We start from the raw sequence: 12,996 nt of genomic DNA, 5'->3' as shown, positions 1-12,996 counted from the left end.
TGCAAGGAGTCGTAGTGCATTGAGCGATGTGGCCGTGTTTTTGTGAGGGATTGGGTTAGTGGGATAATATTTGTGTGTGTGTGTGTGTGTGTGTGTGTGTGTGTGTGTGTGTGTGTGTGTGTGTGTGTGTGTGTGTGTGTGTGTGTGTGTGTGTGTGTGTGTGTGTGTGTGTGTGTGTGTGTGTGTGTGTGTGTGTGTGCATGCGTGGGCGTTTGCTTGTGTGTATGTGTGTGTGTGTGTGTGTTTGTGAATGACTGACTGACTCTGTTGTTTTTTCTGTTGGCATGTGCACATGTAAAGTAAATATGCCCTCATATCCATCTGTGTGTATATGTGTGCACGTGTGTGTGTGTGCGTGTTTGGGGTCTATCGCTACATATGAGGTATCAAGAGAGGGAAGGTTTGGTCTCTTCTCCATACACCACAGAGATGTTCCAGATGGAGGCTCTTCCTTGACTGTTACGTGTGTGTGCGTGTGTGTGTGTGTGTGTGTGTGTGTGTGTGTGTGTGTGTGTGTGTGTGTGTGTGTGTGTGTGTGTGTGTGTGTGTGTGTGTGTCTGTGTGTGTGTGTGTGTGTGTGTGTGTGTGCGTGTGTGTGTACGTGTGTGTATATGTGATGTATCCTGCTGTTCTTCCTAAGGGATCCATTACATGGAGATTAGTGCTGCATGCAACGCATCTCAACAGCCTCTCAAGGGCCTCTCAACAGCTTTCAATGGAAACAATGTTGTTTTACAACCAGGAGGTTGATGGTTCAAGTCCCTCCCCCAACCAGCTGGCTATGCAGGCTAATACTTAGCATGGCACAGACATACCATATTCGCTTGGCTCTTTAGGTCTGTAAAGCCTCCAGTCTGCAGCGGGATTTTCCCAGAATCCCATTGACGAATACTGAAGTGCTGTATTTCCAATGTAGAAACCATTAGCAAAAGTTACCATTTTCTTTAAAGTAAACACATGTTCAAACCAAAGGTATTTCAAAAAAGTATGAATCAAGTCATTGAATAAATCGATATCACTGGCTTGGGTTTGCTGATTTGCTGACTGAGGCAGGCTGCCGATGGCAGGCTGGTTCCAGACGTGACAATATGAAGTGGAATCCGTCAGCATTGGGAGGTATTTTGTGTGAGTTGTTATCAATCAAGCTGGCCAGTGGCGGTCACAATGTGACATAACATTGAATAATCTGTTAGAAAATTGGAAAGAAAGCAGAGGTGGGGGATAAAGGGAGATATTTTCATGTTAGAGGTATTGTATTATTAACAGGAAGTCCCTTAATTTCAGATATTTACAGAAAAAAGCCATCAGAATAAATACTTTTGAAAATGGTCAATTCATTTAAATGTAATCTCCCTCATTTTGCAGTGATCAAACACAGCAATGGGCCCGGAGAATGCTTTTAAACCTCCACATCAGCTATTTATCTGGAGAATGAAGGCTCAACTTTTAACCTCCAGGTTTTATCAGACACATTTGGTCATCTCATCTGCAGGGTTAATCCCTCATAAATCATCCACACATTAGAACCGAATGGCTCCACAGTGTAGGAAGACCTTTTGCTCATAATTAAATTAACGACTATGATGTATAACCAAAAGAAGTCACTGGGAGATTATTTTCATTGTGTTCATTAATTAATATCTCTATCTCTCGTCTTGTCCTTCAAGAGGGACTTGGGAGAGAAGAAAGGCCATAAGAACTCTATAAAAATGCAAATCTCGGCCACCCGTTTAATGCAAATCATCAGCAGGTCAATCTAAATTAAACTCCTGGTAAAACCTCTGATTTTAAATTTTTCTGTTATTTACTCCAAATTAAGTGAAGATGATATGTATATGTATTCATTTGGGCAACAAATGTAAAACGATTGGGGTTAACGGTCCAAGCCTCTAGAATCAACATAACTACTTGTTTCCTACTGCACTTTTACATCTGAGATGTAGTACCAAAACAAGACATGTGCTGTCCTTTCCACTCCGCCATGCAGCCCAATGCGGCGCTCCGCAGCTCGTCTGGTGTGTGGCCTGCATTACATTAGTCGTTTTTACACTGCAAATATGCCTGTCTTATAGCCGCCTTTTCCCCAGCATGGTCCGCTCGTTTACACTGACAGAGGTAATATAACGGCTTGATTTCGCACCCCAATTTCCCCTCTCGAACCCTTCACATATTCAGGGTTTCATTTTCATGTAAATGCGATACCAGAGCGGGACTTGGGTAGAGGTGATGCTGCGTTGTCTCTACACCCGAGACAGACAGTGAAATTGCATGATGTACCAAGCCGCTACCAAACCAGCTTGGCAGTGTAAAAATGCCTATTGAAGCTCTGCCCTAACCAATCTCCACTATGACACTCTGTGCTGAGAGCTCTGAAACTAGTGTCTACTGACATCTTCAAATTACTGTTGCTTTTTCCTAATTAACCAGACGCTTTTAACCAAAGCAACTTACAGCTGAGGCCAAAAAATAAGATTGATAAATAAGAAGTGGTTGACTCTCTCCCCCCCCCACCCCTAATTTGAATCTCAGAGGAATTGTAGTAGCAGTAGCAGTAGAAGCAGTAGCAGTAGTCAGTTGGGGAGCCAACCATTTGAGGGAAAGGCAACCGGTTGCTGACAGAGACCCCACCCTGCCAGCATCGCCCAGCTCCCAGAGGCACGGGAGCCCGTGTTCCGCCTGTGATGGATGTCTTAACGGAGAGGCTCTGGACCTCATGCAAGCTTCATGATGTCTCCCACGGACACGCTCTAAAAATGATGCGTCGCTGCACTCCTTCTAACCCTGGTTTCTGTTGAATTATTGAGGATCAACAGGGTTCACGGTCTGCTTTTAGTGCTCCCACATCTGTGTGTGTGTGTGTGTGTGTGTGTGTGTGTGTGTGTGTGTGTGTGTGTGTGTGTGTGTGTGTGTGTGTGCGCGTGCGTGCGTGCGTGCGTGCGTGCGTGCGTGCGTGCGTGCGTGCGTGCGTGCGTGCGTGCGTGCGTGCGTGCGTGCGTGCGTGCGTGCGTGCGTGTGTGGGTGGTAGGGGGTGGGGGTGAGCTTAAAGTTGCCTCCTCTACTCATAAAATCATCAAGAGGACCATGGACAGTCCCTCAACAGCCACCAGACAGTCCCTACACAGACTAATGGATGTCTGTTTGTGTTTGTGTGTGTGCGTGCGTGATTATGTGTGTGTGTGTGTGTGTGTGTGTGTGTGTGTGTGTGTGTGTGTGTGTTTGTGTGCGTGAACGTGTGTGTGTGTGTGTGTGTGTGTTTGAACTGTGTGTGTGAGTATTGCTATTCATGCTTTTCCTCTTTGTTCGTTCTGTTGTCGTGTTGTTGTTGTTGTTGGACTGTGAACAACACAAAAAAGGAACCGTTTTCAGAGACACACAGAATAAACAGAGGGGAACCAATAGCAGTGTGTTTATCGAGTTTGAAGTTCGGAGCGATCTTCTTATTGTTTTGCATTGAGAAATAAGCGAGTGAGCGCCATTAACACCTGCCTTCCCCCAACACCCAAAAGAACACGCACACATTTTCTCCTTGTTGCTAACAAACAATTATTGTGAAGAGTGTGTCTCCGACCGCCAAGAACAAGCGACTTGAATAACAGCTGTGTCAAGTTGGCAGAGAGATCTGTCGCTGTGGCTAATCCAGCCAGCAAAAAGTGTGCTCTGCTCCCCTTCAAGATGTTGTGTTCCGCCCACCGGACACAGAGAACAGAGCGCTGGCCGTGAAGCCCCCACACACCGCTAACCCATCAGCTGCTTCTCATCAGCTGCTATGTTTGTTCTCTCGGTGTGGAAGTCATAGGCCTTCATCACATCACAAATAGAAGTAGGTGATCAAACTGGACTCAGAACCCTCCTTGTGACATGGTGATCTCATGCAGTTGGAGCAATTAGGTCCTTGACAGCATTAGACTCAGGGGATTCCTGCATGGGATTTCTGCACCACTGAATACTAATATTATCTAGGTATTCTATGCATGGACGTTGACATTATTTTCAAACATTTAGAAATGTATTTGCATGCAAGGAAAAATAGTCTGTACAAGGAGAGTGTGTTGTCGCAGGCAAAGAGAGAAGCTTTTCCTGTTGCTTTGAAAGTTACAAAATGCAACCCAGAACCACTCAAAAAAAAGAAGAGGCTCTATGCTGTGTATAGAGATATGTATATATATTATGTATATATATATAAACATACACACACAAATATATAGATATCATATAAATGCATATGTGTATATCTACATTTTATACTGTTCTCGGTTTCATTTTGCAACTTTCTGTCCTCCTGTGTATTTCTCATGATGACAGACAATGATAGAAAAAGCTTTTGAATCAGTTCTTTCAATGTTCTTTCTTTTGCTTTTTAAATATTGATAAGGATTAGGACAGCCTATGACATTTTAATGCCACCGCCTCTAAGGAAAAGCCATGCTACATGGCCCAGCAAGATGGTGGGACGTTAATATTACATGAATACATCCCTAGGCGTTATAAGTCGCAACGTCACACTACAAGAGTTTTGTTTTTGGTATTCAATGAAGAATGCAGGCATATAAAAGGAGTTGGCCGGTTTGTTTAGACCCCAGGTCAATTAATGCCATTGCCTACGTTGAGTCTGTGTTTTGTTCAACAAACCCCTACTCACGGTGTACGAGTATACTGGAATTGGGCCGTTGGCGAGTCATAACATCCATTTTATTCCAAACAAGTGTTGAGCAGCTCCCATCGCTGCGTCGTGGTTTTGTCCAACAGTGAAACTGCCCTGACGAGGTGGTTTTCTCCAATAGTGCCCACTGGATAATGTGGAAGGACAGAATGAAATTTATATTTTTACAGAATAATTCCGCAAATGCACGTGCTTTCATCTTTCTTTGCTTGGGCTTTCATCTGCTTTTGCTTGTCCTTGCATGACAGGGACGGATGGCTGTTCCTCTTTGTTCCTGCCCTGTGTTCCTGCGCAAATGTGCATGCATGCATACATGTGTGTGTGTGTGTGTGTGTGTGTGTGTGTGTGTGTGTGTGTGTGTGTGTGTGTGTGTGTGTGTGTGTGTGTGTGTGTGTGTGTGTGTGTGTGTGTGTGTGTGTGTGTGTGTTCGTGTGTGTCCATGTCCCTACAGAACAGAGTCATTTGCTCCATAGCTTTACTTCATCAGTTATTTACAACGCCATCTATTATGAATTGTGATCTGATTGAGGCTGAGTGTTCTAAGGCTTCTGCCCCCGGTATGAACCGGCTGCCTCAGGACCGCCTGTGTGGCAGGAGACCCAGAATCCAGCAGGTCATCTCCCTGAAATCAAGTCTCTGTGTGTTGTTTTCACCGGATGACAAGAGTGTTGTCGAAGTGGGTTGGAAGAGCAGCAGTAAAAGAATAGTTAAAGCGCTCGCTAGGTCATGATGTGATGTTTTGAGTTCTGGAACTTGGAAGCATGGGAACAATTCAGATGAAGGCCATTCCAATCCCTAACCATAGAAGCTAAGACCTTTGTTGTGGAATTCTAAGCACGATGACAAATGGTTCCTTTTATACTTCATTTCATTCCATAGAGTAACATTTGCATTTAAGTCCCACCCATACTCTACTCTCTAATTTGGACATGCACAAAATGCTATTTTTTCTGGGCTTCAGGCATATCTCGGGCCTCAGAAAAATCCTTGTTTCTACAAAGCTCTAAATCCATAATCCTGTTTCTCCATCTCTAGGTCTGGCCTCTCCCTCTCTCTTGCCCTCACTCTGTCCATGCTGCTATTTACTCTTCAGCTTTTAACACTTTCACCACACTCACGCACGCACGTGGACACACACACACACACACACACACACACACACACACACACACACACTCGCACGCACGCACGCACGCACGCACGCACACACACACACACACACACACACACACACACACACACACACACACACACACACACACACAGATACACACACACACACACACATGAACACACACAGAGCAGGAAACATCAGTGACCGCCTACTGGTGGTCCCCCAGTTGCTTGGCTTACATTTAAACTTACAGCTGTCCTTGTCCTCTCTCTCTCTCTCTCTCTCTCTCTCTCTCTCTCTCTCTCTCTCTCTCTCTCTCTCTCTCTCTCTCTCTCTCTCTCTCCCTCTCTTGCTCTCTCTCTCTCCTTTTCATCTGCTCCTTCTCTTTCACTCAGTCACTCACTCTTTCTCTCTCTCTCTCTGTCTCTCTGTCTCTCTCTCTCTCTGTCTCTCTCTTATCCTCTCTCCCGGGGGACTCTCACTCTCTCTTTCTCTTATTCTCTCTCCCTGTTATCCCTGTACTCTCTGTCTACTCTACCTTTCTGCCCACTCTCTGTCCTTCCCTCTGTCTGTCCATATCTTCGTCAATCTTTCTATCCTGCAGCATTTGTGCATGCATAAATGAAAACATGCCGGATGTGTCCAAGGTTGATTGACTTCGATTGGCTTTGATCATGACCTAGTAGGACAGCCCTCCCCTGCCCATCAAAAGTCAACACAGACACACCTCAGTCTTCGAATCATTGAGACTCTGTTCCTGCTCCTCCTTTAGGCCTGGATTGTCTCCTTTCACACCACTTCCATGCCTTTTGCCTGTGTGTATGTGCATGTGTGAGTGTGTGTGTGTGTGTGTGTCTGTGTGTGTGTGTGTGTGTGTGTGTGTGTGTGTGTGTGTGTGTGTGTGTGTGTGTGTGTGTGTGTGTGTGTGTGTGTGTGTGTGTGTGTGTGTGTGTGTGATCCTTTAAAAACCCTTAATTCCCCTCAGCAACCTTCCCTACCAGCTTGTAGTCCTTCAACTTCTTACCCTCTTCTCCTTCCTTTCACTCCTGTCTTCCTCTTTTTCCTGTGCTATTCAGTCATTTCTCTCATTCTTTAAATGAGAAAGATTAAGGGTGCAGCTAACTGTACTCCCCCCATGACCCTCCCTCTCTGTCACTCTCTCCCACTCTCGCTTTCTTCTGCCTTGACAGTTTTGGCTCTGTTCGATCGTTGATGTTTCTACAGTCTCTAGATCTTTTTATGTATGGTGGCAGTATGGAGGTATTTAAGTCAAACCTGATGTTTTGATCCTCCTATTTTGATGATTTTAAGGACACATCATCTCATCACATTCATTTAAACAATATACCCTCAAAACCGTTACATTTAATGACAATATTTAAAAGTATTGCAACCTTTTCTTAGTGAGGCAGAATTCCCTATTTCAGAATTTGAACAGCAGTTAAAGGGAACACACCTGGAAGGTTTATCCAGGCATCTCTTTGAGAGCATTATATCCTGCCATTACCTGTCTCTTTAGACTTCACATTTTCTTTAGGGTTTAAGTTACTGTCGTTGCTAAAGTTACTCAGTTAATATGGCTGGATTCTAACCACTAATCCTAGAGCAGGAGGCCTTACTCCTTCTTAGAATGACACATATCTGAGGTGATTGTGTATCTGCAGTCATCTCCAATGCCTCACTTAGAAGAATAATGATCACTTTAAGCATATGCTGACTGTTAAAGATGCATTAACACTAATAGAAAACACGCCTAAGATGAAGTAATTGAGAGAGAACATAGTCTTTCGATAATTTCATGCAATAATTCACTTTAAAAGATCGGGGCACAATATTCAAAACCATGCTATCGCTCAAACAATCTGAAACCCTTGCACTCGCTGTTCAGAGAATCTCATGATGAAATCAGACCAACAAAGGTGTAATTGTATAATACTTGCAATCATCCTTGTCGGGCTTGCCTGAGCTAGACCGTGCAGAATTAATTCAGAACCTTTTAGAGGAGCTCCATTCTCATTTTATCAGTGTATGTCTCACCGTCTCCTTCTTATGACTTTCCCATGAGAGAGAGTTGAGCGGCTCACATACCAGACAAGCCACAAAGGACAACGCTATTTTGTAAAAGAGGCGACAAAGGTGTTGAGCAGTGCTTAGAAGCTATGGCGTGGCACCATCAGATGGCGCTGTGGGGCGACGCCGGTGGGAGTGTTCTCGCTGAGAATAATGTTCTTTAAATTAAGGGAACGTTGTATGTCGGTAGAAGGCGCACTTTGGAAGCATTAGCCCGGGGCTGCGCTGAAACTGCTGTCGCCATCAGTCTCATCAACGTGATCTTATGCGTACTCACTCAGGCATGTCCCAAACCCAGCCTTTGGACCACTTTGTTGTTGTTCTTGTTCTTGTAACTAATTGGTCATAAGCACTTTCGTACAATAACAACATTCCACATCCAAGTTTTCTCAAACAGTATCGTCAGAACCTGAGTAAAGCCTGTGGTGGAATTGTACCAAATTGTTCCAGTAGAGCATCAAATCACAAGGTGGCCACGCCCACTAGTGATGCCACAAGAGGATTTATTTTGGAACTGTTTGAAGTGTTTGCCATCCTAACTTTTGTACATGTTTTCTAAAATCCCAAGAGCAATTATTTTGGTTTCATATTGTCAAAATAAGACACAGGATTAAAAATGGCGCCGGGGCCACAGCACTGAGAACAAGCGGACTGATTTGCAGGATGATTTACATCCTAGATCATAATACCTGGCTAGGTGGCTTTCTTGTTATGTATTTATGAAAACAAATTTGCTCACAAATATCCAGTCTTTTCTCTGTATTGTTATTATTATTATTAGCATTATTATTAGTATTATAATTATTTTATTTTTAATAGCAATTCATATAAGGACACCATAATAAAATGATTAAAACTGGGAGATGTTTTCTGAAATATCAAAACAAGAAACAATAAAGTCGATCAGTGTATTTGCTCAAGGGCCAAAAGTTCAGAAAATGTTGCAAGAATGATATCAGGATTTCCCAGAATTATAAAATCATCCATTCATTAATTTGTGTTCATTCCAGTAACACAAGGGGTGATTTAAGATCAGTTGGTTTCAAATGTCTTTGGTAGCCTTGCCATTTAAATCTCAGCGCTCTTTAGATCATTTCAGTGTCTGCCCTTTACTGTAGCCTTGAGCACTGTTGGATCAGTGTAAGGCCATGTTATTCAGCAAGAACTCAAAATGAAGTCCATAAGTACCTCAAATTGTTGCCTAGCTCCCTGAAAGCTCCTCCATTAGAGAGGTTTACGTTTTCTCACTCTTTTTCTTTGTGTCTCTCTTATCGTCAACATTTTAGTCTCATTTTGAAACGTTTATGAATCGCTTTTCTTGCTCTGGTAACCAGCGTAATCTATCAAGCTCTTCTTACTTTGGGCTTTAGAATCGCTGAAGAATGAACCCACTCACACATGTTCTTTTCATTATACAGTTTGATTTAATAAACCCAACTAAAAAAGTTTTTTTAATTTTGTGTAATCCAAGTCTGATTTGTTACCAGACAAGAAATGTCTGGTATTAAAATCAAAAAGGAATATTTCGTAGAAAAATAGAAAAGAGTGTGGAAATTGCTGAAAGGTTGGTGAAGATGGTATTATAATATACCAAAGTATAATATGCTTCAAGAGCCACAACATCTATTCCATTAACAGACATTGTCTTTGTTTGAGGCTATATTAAAGACATGTTATGGGGGCAGAAAACACATTAAATATAAGCCAATGTCAACTCCCTTTGGCTTAATATGGAATTGGAAAATATTGTAGACAATTAACTAAATTAATGAAATACCCTCAAGTAAATGTTTTGAGCATTCTTTATTCATGAAAAAAATCTATCCTTCAGTGCTGTCAGTTTTTTGTAATTATTTGAGCAAAATATAGTAAATATCCCAACACATTATGTGGTTATGTTATTTAAAGATGCAACTTGTACGATTTAGCCTACTATCTAATAATTCCTCCACACTCCAAACAAATAGGTTGCAGCATGCTACCAGAGAGTTGGGGTGTCCTCCCATATTGTGAGAGAAAAGGAAATGCCCTGTCGCTCCCAAAGGTTTTGAGGCCCTCCTTCCCATCCTCCTCACCCCAATGCACCTCCCCCATGAATATAGTGGAAAGGTTTTCTGAGCCATGGTCTCACCAACATTTTCTACTCTGGTATCAAGTTATAGGTAGCATTAAAGAGCCACTGAATCCAATTTTTTTTATTATTTTTTTTAAACGTGGTAATAATAAGTATTTTCTCTTTATGATATGTTTTTTCATTTTCTCCATGTTACAAAAACAGGACTGTAGTTTAGAGAACACAGGAGTCAAATCCAATGTTTTTGTCATTCTCTGTCAAACATTGTTTAGCTGTTTTCAATAATTGTCTATATATAATAATAATAATAATAATAATAATAATAATAATAATAATAAATGTGCAGACGTTTTTTTGTATTTTTCACAGAGAGTATGATTACAAAGCAATGCCATCACCGGACTCTCTCTCAGTGTCCATCAGTGGTCCCCCCAATGGCAATATCTCTCTCTCTCTCTCTCTCTCTCTCTCTCTCTCTCTCTCTCTCTCTCTCTCTCTCTCTCTCTCTCTCTCTCTCTCTCTCTCCTCCTCCTCTTCAGCTTCCCTCTTTGGGGGCCTATTAGTCATGTTAGACCGGGGAGCAGAGGGCCAAGAGCACCATGGGCGCGGGCCCCGCGGGGTCTCCCCCCAGCCCCCCTATCGCCCGCAGCCCTGCCGGGAGCGGGGGCAAGGGGCTTTAGTGTCAGCAGAAACATAGCAAGCAAGAGAAGTGGCAAGATAAGCAGAGGGGGGAGATGACTGATGGAGGGGATTAAGATGCAGGGTGTCCCGGCCTTGGATGTTTTGGGGGTCCTCATGGGTTCTAAAGGCCATGAAATACATTTTATTTTATTTATTTATTTTCTTGTTCATGGACAAGGAGTTTTGCTACACACAAATACACACACAAACACCCAAACACACACACAGCAAACACACATACAATGTGTGTTTAAATACAATTTTTTTTTTTTAAATTTGTGCAACAGACAACCCTGACACACATACACACACTGGGATTCTTCCTTTGTTCCCATAAGGCCTTATATTCACTATCACACAAATACACACAAATACACACACACACACACAGCACACACACATACACACACACGCACACACCTGCAAATCCAGGTCCATGATTGATTTGTCTGCTCACTATGAGACGTGAGAGACACAATTATTTATTTTTTAATTTGTGCAACAGACAACCCTGACACACATAAACACAATAGAATTCTTCCTTTGTTCCCATAAGGCCTTATTTTCACTATCACACAAATACACACAAATACACACACACGCACACGCTCACACACACACACACGCACACGCACACGCACACACTCACACACACACACACACACACACACACACACACACACACACACACACACACACACAGAACATCTGGAGGCTTATATCCATGTTGGACAGGCGGCTGTTAATGTGAATATATGAGGAGGGCAGGTGAGCCATATGAGGTCCAAGGTCTGCAATGCTGTGATCTGAACTGTGGTGCGGGCACAGTGGTAATGTAGCAATAGCAGCTTTACATTAGTGGGATACAGCACACATTGGCTGGCCAACAGCACCGGAGATCCAACAAGCAGATCATAAAGCTATGTTTGGGTAGGGGGCGGCTATCAGGCTGCATAAACACTGCATTCAGACTGTCCATGCATTCTATCAAGCATAGGTTTTATGGAGCCAACATGATCTTGCTCTCTTTTATTCTCTCTCTCTCATGCCCGCTCGCCCCCTCTCTATGTTTCTTTCTCTTTTACTCTGTGTCTCACTTTTACTTGTTTCGCTCTCTCGCCCCCTCACTCTGTTTCTTTCTGTTTTACTCCCGCTCTCACTTTTATTCTTTCTCTGGCTCATCTCTCTCTCTCTCTCTCTCTCTCTCTCTCTCTCTCTCTCTCTCTCTCTCTCTCTCTCTCTCTCTCTCTCTCCCCCTCTCTATCGACACCCTCCTCCCACTCTCTAATTAGAACGAAAGAAAAAGCCCTTCATTAGGACCTTGTGAACCCTTAAAATGTGCAGCGTCAGGAAAACCTCTAGTGCGCTGTATTAAAACGGTCCAGTATTTCCATGAGCTCTACAGATTAGGGCTCTGTTTGGACCATGCACTCTCTGCCATGGTTACTGTGATGCCTTGTTGCAAAACAATACAGCATATAGGCTTCTCTGCCTGGAGCTTAGCTTCAGGCACATGACATTCATGACATACTTCATGAACATCTTGAACTTGAATGTAACCTAAACCTTGTAGTTAAATACACATGTTATTTCAGCAGCTGTGGCTCTTTAATGGTTTTAAAACATTTAAATGATGTAGGGAGCACCGTTGGATTCAAAATACTTAAAGCGAAACCAACGACCAATCCCAAGCATTTGATGATGTCACGTTACAGTGCCATCATCACAGTGTCTATTAATTCATTCAAACACTACCCATGTAGCTTTGCAACCGGGCCGGTGATGAGAACCACTGTGAAACCAACCAACGTAGGTACATCGACAGCTCTGCTGTAAATCATGGCCTCAGGCCTTCTCTATATTTTTTTTTCTTCTCTTTACTTATCGAGATGAACTGTAACAACGACAAATTATATTCGTCAATTATTTAAAATGAGACCAAATGAAAAGGTAAACATCCAAGTCACGGTACAAGTTCTCCTCTCAGACGGCTCTGTTGTCTTTCTTTATGTACACTTTGAAATTGGCAAGACGGGTGAAACTAGATTATATGAACTCCGACCAACCCCAGCCTCAAGCAGCCTCACCCCAGTTATCTCAAGTCATTGTATTCCATGATGGTCCATCAACTCTTTGTGTCTTGGTATATGCCTCAAACGTTTCCCTCACTTCAAATTGTCTGCTCTGTTTTTCTTTCTCAACCCTAACGATAATTTAGTTCGAGCCGTCTGTGCCCAGAGGTGAAAGCTGTTGAAGGAGCATAATGTTAGCTACCCTAAAAGCCTCAACGCACAAACACACACAAACACACACACACACACACACACACACACACACACACACACACACACACACACACACACACACAAACACACACATGCACACACACACACACAC

At 43.0% G+C, this 12,996-nt stretch overlaps 1 protein-coding gene across 1 annotated transcript in view; it reads left to right on the top strand.

The window, feature by feature from the left end:
- fstl4 (follistatin-like 4) overlaps positions 1 to 12,996 on the top strand; it is a 187,162-nt gene that overhangs the window by 55,013 nt on the left and 119,153 nt on the right. The gene's annotated exons all lie outside the window — the stretch shown is intronic.

The sequence above is a fragment of the Gadus morhua genome, chromosome 7 (assembly GCF_902167405.1).
Source record: "Gadus morhua chromosome 7, gadMor3.0, whole genome shotgun sequence".
Lineage (NCBI taxonomy): Eukaryota > Metazoa > Chordata > Actinopteri > Gadiformes > Gadidae > Gadus > Gadus morhua.
This window is presented reverse-complemented; position numbering and strand designations above follow the sequence as displayed.